The following is a 7136-nucleotide window of genomic DNA, read 5'->3' on the forward strand; positions in this document are numbered from 1 at the left end:
GTTTGGAGAAATGTAGAGGTAAAACACGAAGTACAACAAAGCGATGCACCAGCTGAACGGGCGGCGAGACTCTGCAATCACGTTATCTACTAGACGCTCGACTTTGACCTCTGTCTGAGGATGGGGAGGTGTTTGCGATAAGACAATTCCTGTTTTATATTGACGAAATATTGTTCTGTACGCTAATCTAGTAATCAGTAGAAACGAAAATGTGAAATAACGATTCATGTCGGGTGTGGTCGGTATAATCCCAAAGTACCGAATTTTCTTTACCCCGTTTCCGAAAGAATTGAAATTATTCTCTGACTTGAGCTCCCCCGGTAGTGCATTGTAAAATCAACGATTATATTTAAGGTGGTGTTCATAAAAAGCAGTTTTATGCCTAGGAACAGAGATTTTTCCCCGATTCCCGGAGATCGTAGATGTGTGGAAGAGTGTCAGACTTGAACAAAGGTAAGTTTCTATGGACATACTTGACAACATGTAGATGTAAATGGATGGAAAAGTTAATATGTTGTTGTCAGTAAAAAAGAGGTTTGCAAGAAGAACGCCATGATTTCCCAAATATTATTCTAATTGCTTTCTTTCGAAGCTTGAATAATACTTTGGTCCTTGTGCACTCAAAGCCCCAAATTTCAATGGCATATTAAAGAAGGATACACAATGCCATAATAAGCAGCTAGTAAGACAGCGGTACCAGCGAAAGCAGACAGGCGCCTCAACACAAAGATTCCCGAGCTAATCCTTTTACAGACCGCATCAACTTGCTGAGCAAAATTAAGATTTCTGTCAACGATGATCCCAAGAAACTTAATGTTAAGACATGGTTCGATTGTATCATCCCCAATTTGAAACATTCTGTTATCATCACTGACAGAACTCGCAATCTTAAAATCACGACTTTAGTTTTTTTCACTGTTTAAGAGTAAGCGGTTCTCCTGAAACCACTGCATTAAGCACCTGTCTCCTCATAAATAGCAACCTCAAGTTCATTGTGATTGCCGAGCTGAAATTGAAAAGGTAGTGTCGTCTGCAAAAAGGCAGACTTTTCCTCTAGTGACCTGTTTGGGTAGCTCATTCACAAAAAGAAGGAAGAGAATGGGACCAAGCACCGACCCTGGGAACACCCCTAGAGACCAATGCGTGACGACTGAACCGATGTTAGACAGCCACTGCCATCCACATAAGGTACTTGAACCAATTGACCTCTTCCCGTTACAGGACTGGATCCCAACTGGTGGCTCCTGACCCCGAGCTCGACTGCGCTGGTGCGAGACTGAGATGACGAGATAAGAGATGAGAAGATAAAGATACTAATTTTGACTAAGTTTGGGTTTATATACTGAGGTGGTGGTTCCCTCTCCGGAGGAGGCGGAGCCTCCCCTACCGTGCCGCACCCTAGGGGTTCTGAGCCCTGATTGGCCAGTAAGTTTTTCGGGTCTACACGTGTGACCTCCAAGGACGGAACTGATTTCCCACAGCCGGGCCATTAGTGGTGAGCCGACATCCCGGATTGCACGCCTACCCCACATGCACGTCACGACCTCAGGCTCCCAATCAAAGGCACGCAACCCGCCTGCCGGCAAGACATCAGCGTTCAGAAACTGAGCTGCAAACTACGCACGAATGAGCTCTCATGCTACATGGAACAGCATTGTAGGCTCCAAGTAGATCAAGACCTTGCCAATTATACGTCTACCAAGGTTACAAGTATATACCCAAAGTCAAAGCTATATGTGTATACCCAAGGTCAAGGGAAGATCCACAATTACCAAGCTTATTCCACAGAACAATACAATTACACCGTGCGGGCATACTAACCCAGATCCAAATTCCCTTTATGTTGATTTACTCATTAACCTAAAATCCCAAATATTTCAATTACCTATTTATGTCATGAACACAACATTGATCAGTTTACTAAACTTCAAGGTCAATCGTCCACCTACCTAAATCTAAATCTCGGGGATCATCAATCATTGTTAAATTACCTGAACTATCACTTGAAGGACTAGGTACTGACTCTGAGCACACGCTCATAGATGACAGTACCTCCTCTATGTCAGACACACTGGTCCCAGATTCATCTATGTCACTAAATGTAGATTTCTTAATATTCAATCTATCTAACCTATCTTTTGAAAATATAGGCCTAGATCTCCACAATAATGCATTTGCGGCTTCCCGCTCAGATTGCGGTTCACCACAAACCACAGATTCACCAACCACGTCTCCTATCTCCTCGTCCTCTGTGAGTAACTGTTCCTCTACCCACCTTGCCACTTGCTCGTAATTCTATATAATTTCATCCCTTAATTCATCCCTAGCTGGCTTCAACTTGTTTACATTAATAATAACCTTCCTCGTAACCAACTGAACCTCCATACACTACACTGGATATTTTACGTAATATTTCATGTGGACCCGACCAAAATCTACTAAATTTCGACCCTGGCGCATGTTTCAAAGCCTCATGATAAACATAAACCTTATCACCTGGTTCAAATTCTACAGTCTTAGTACCCTTATCATAATACTGCTTACTCCGCGTACGACTCTTCTTAGTCAAATCCGTGGTTGATTTAAATGCCTCTTGTAATTTTTCTGCTAGATCTACACACGATGAATCAGTTTGCAATGTACAATATTATAATCATCATCACTTGGTACGTTCATCTCCCTTCCATGCATTAGGTAGAAAGGAGTGGCGCCTGTGGCTACATTCTTTGTATTCCTCAATGCCATAAGAACATACAGTAAATGTTTATCCCAATCAGCGCTGTGGTTATCCACATAGTGCGATAACATAGTAGCTATGACAGAATGTTTTCTTTCCAACAACCCATTAGTAGATGGTTTGAACGGTGTTGTCTAAAGTTTCTTAATCCCTAACAATTTACAAGTATTTTTAAACAAACTACTCCAAAAATTTGTTCCCTTGTCAGTAAGTAATTTTAAAGGCACACCATGCCGTACAATTACTTGAGTGACAAAAGCATGAGATACCGTCTCTGCTCTTTGATCTTTTAACGGCACCGCTTCTATCCATCTAGAGTGGTGATCAATAAATGTTAAAATGTACTTATTCCCTGATTTAGTCGGTGGTAATGGTCCAACAATATCTAATGCTACATAATCCAAGGGTTTATGAACAGGTTCAAAAATCTCCATAGGAGCTGTCTTCCTGTTCCCTGGCTTCCTCAACGCGCAAGACTAACAACTATTTACATAATTTTCTGTATCTTTTACTAGGTTTGGCCAAAAATGCCGAATTTTAATACTTTCAACAGTTTTTTTGTATTCCCAAATGACCACTAAAAATAGCATTATGACTCTTACGCAAAATTTCTAAAACCATTCCTTTTGGTACAACTAACTTGTGCCCATCTTCTGCCTTTCTGTATAACAATCCATCCTGGTCTATAATAAACAATGACTTGGAATTTGACTTTACCTCCTCTATTTTATTTCTACAAAATTCATCTAGCTCTTGCGTTTGACGCACTAGATCTCGTGACCACAACGGATCACAGACCGCATGTATCCTTGATAAGCTATCTGCTTGTAAATTTTGACATCCTTTCCTGTGTACAACTTCATAATCAAACTCGGATAATAATAATCCCCAACGGCATAACCTTGACGATGGATCTCTCAAAGAGAAAATCCATTTTAAAGCAGCACAATCTGTGACTAAAGTGAACCGCCTCCCATATAAATATGGTCTCTAAATTAACTAAATTTAAAATAACTAAATGTATTACTGCTAATAGTTCACGTTCAGTAGCACTGTAATTTTGCTCAGCTTTATTTAATGCACGAGAATAATAAGCAATCGGATGCTCCTCTCCATTAATTTTCTGAGATAACAAACCCCCCAATTCCTGTTTTAGACGCATCACTTGTAACAATAAATAGTTGGTCAATTTGTGAATATTGCAAAACAGGTTCCGTAACTAATGCCTGCTTTAAATTTTCAAAAGCTGCCTGTTGCTCAACCCCCCGTTCAAAATCTACATCCTTACGGGTTAACTTACTAAGTGGTTTCGCTTTATCACTAAAATTTGGAATGAATCTCCGATAAAAATTCACAAGACCCAAGAAACTACGTACATCCTTTAATTTGGCTGGAATCGGATACTTAAGTACTGCATCAATCTTTTTAGCATCCGGTTTTACTCCGAATTCAGCTATAGTATGTCCTAAAAATTCAACACTCCCCCTAGCAAACATACACTTTTCTGGTTGCATTACCAAATTTGCTTGTTTTAACCTGTCAAAAACCTCCCGTAATCTTTGTGCATGATATACCATTGACCTTGTAGCAATTATTAAATCATCTAAATAAACTAGTACTCCAGCTCCTTTCAATCCTCTTAGAACACTGTCCATTAACCTTGAGAAGGTTAACGGAGCAGACGTCAACCCAAATGGCATCCTTTTGAACTGCCATAACGAGTCTGGTAGCACAAAAGCGGTTTTAGGACGATCCTCCTTTGACACATTCACCTGCATATAACCAGCAAACAAATCTAAAGTAGAAAATACCTTACATCCCCCTAACGAATCCAGAGTGGTTTGTATTAATGGCAATGATAACTATCCTTACGCGTCAGAGCATTTAGCGCTCTAAAATCACAACACAGTCGATACTGAGTTGGCTGATCAGGTGGCGCATCTACACTCCTTTTCTTCTTTACCAGTACTATAGGACTACTCCATGGAGAATCTGACGGTTCAATAATGTCCCTAGCTAACAAATCAGCAGCTTGCTCTTGAACTACCCCCTTTTGCCACTCCCAGTTTGATTTTTTCTATAATATTTTACGTATCATGTTTTGCCTAAATTATACTACAATATTTTATATATGTTTAGCGATAGTTTTCATGTGTATCTTTGTGTCCATTTACTGTCAGTATATAGGGGCAGACTAATGTGAATAAACATAGTCTGCTTTATTCGCATGTGGCGTGGGTAAAGTGGCTGAAGAGTGAAAGGCCTACTAGCCCATCCCTGTTAAAAACGAAGCTGTTCGCTCCTGCGCGTGTGTGAGTCGGACGTCGAGCACCTGGCTCGGGTCCCCCGCTCGGCAAATGTCGGAGGCGCTCGGTAAGTGCCGATCCCTTCCACAGCAACTACTCATTGCCCTCCCTACAACCGATTTTGCCAGCGCTCCAAGCGGATTTTTGAAACATCGTACTGCGATTTCTGGCCTGTGGTAGAGCGCACCCTTAACGCTTCTGGCAACCTATATGGTGCCATTTTGATTGGCGCAGCATCCCCTGTAGGAATCTTATGCTCAATCAAGCTAGTACATCCTAATGGTCCCTTTCCATCATAAAACAAAGACTTATACTCTAACAAAACGGGTTTCAAAATATTCTTATCTTCCTCACTCAAATGTGCTAACTTTTTGTCTATTAATGTCAATACATCCATCTTTTCACTTGAACTAGTTCCCATTACTATATTATCCCATACTTCCTCTCCTGTATTATCTGTCTCTTCCTGCAACTGTGACCATACTTCATTATGCTCCCTTTTAACTACACTGGCTGTTAATTTACCCAAGGTTAATTCTGCTTCCTTACTAATTTCCGAACAAACGGCTTCCCCGCCGCTATCATTACTTTGTCAGGCTCCCCCGCCTGCATTACCATTTACCAAGGCTAGCCCGCCTACACATTTGTTTACCAAGGCTATCCCGCCTTCACTTTCCTTACTGTCATTCAACAAGGCTGACCCGCCTTCACTTTTACTACCATTATTCAACAAGGCTAACTCGCCTTCACTTTTATTCACCAAGGCTATCTCGCCTTCACTTTTACTACTGTTACTCAACAAGGCTAAACCGCCTTCACTTTTATTCACCAAGGCTATCCCGCCTGCAATATCATTACTATAACTTTCTAAGGCTACAAATACTTCCTTTTTCATTCTTTTACCCACGGAACTATCGGCAATTACTTCACAGCTCTGCTCTTCAACCGCAGAGAATTGTTGATACTTTTAAATTAGACGCCTTGCAAACTTCTCAGCTAGAGATATAGTGGTATATAATTTTGTTTATATTTCAAGTGGTAGAATTAGAATAGCATTATTATTATTGTAATATAATGATCCAATCTTAATTGGTAACATCGAAAAATACTAAACATGTACATTACTAGATAATTTGACATGTCAAAGGCTTTCAATACTGTAAAGCATAATGTTTTGAATATGAAACTTTCTTATCATGGGGTTTTAACCTGGTTCTGTAAAACCTTTTGATTCATATTTATCAAATAGAACTCAGCTTGATGATGGACATCAAACAAAAGGAATGATTGTTGAGTATGGTGTACCGCAAGGTTTCATTCTTGGACCTATACTTTTTAACATTGATATTAATGACTTGTTAGTAAACATCGATAATATGGGTGTCAAGGGATTTATTTTGCTGGTGATTATGGGCTCAAAGTTAGTGATAGTAGTAAGGATTTAATTAACTATACATTACTTGTAAATTCAAAATTATCAAAGCGACTGGTGGGCTGCCCATAATTTTATTTATCTCTAAGTGATAACAATATTTTTGATTTACCTTTTAGTTACAATAAAGAATTCCCAAAATTCTTCGAGCAATTGTAAATTAAAGGTGTTGGGTATCTGGCTGGATTTTAGGTTGGCATGGCGTACACATGTTAAATCAGTTACCAAAAGGTTAGCTAAAGGACTATACATGTTGATTAAAGCTGTTGTAAGCAGGAGTGTATTGCTCACTGTATATTATGCTCAGATTTAAAGTTTGATGACTTAAAGTATTGTTCTCATGACCACTTAAGGGGTCATGCTGACCTAAAGGGTTCAAGTTCGTCATGTCCACAGATGTATTTTACAAAAAATATATTAGAATTATTTGTGGTGAAAGAAATCAAACACCTTGCAAACCATTGTTCAGTTTCGTGTATTAACTTTATAATCTTTGTATGTACAGAATTTGCTTTTTGATGTTCATACAATTGCCGATCAATTTATAATCAATGCTGATTTTCACTGTTACAATACAAGAATTAAAAACTTATTGAGAATAAAACAATACACTTATACCAGCTCACAAAGTATTGGTTGTACAACGCAACAAAACTGTTTA

Source organism: Homalodisca vitripennis, chromosome 4 (genome assembly GCF_021130785.1).
Source record: "Homalodisca vitripennis isolate AUS2020 chromosome 4, UT_GWSS_2.1, whole genome shotgun sequence".
In the NCBI taxonomy this organism is placed as follows: Eukaryota; Metazoa; Arthropoda; class Insecta; order Hemiptera; family Cicadellidae; genus Homalodisca; species Homalodisca vitripennis.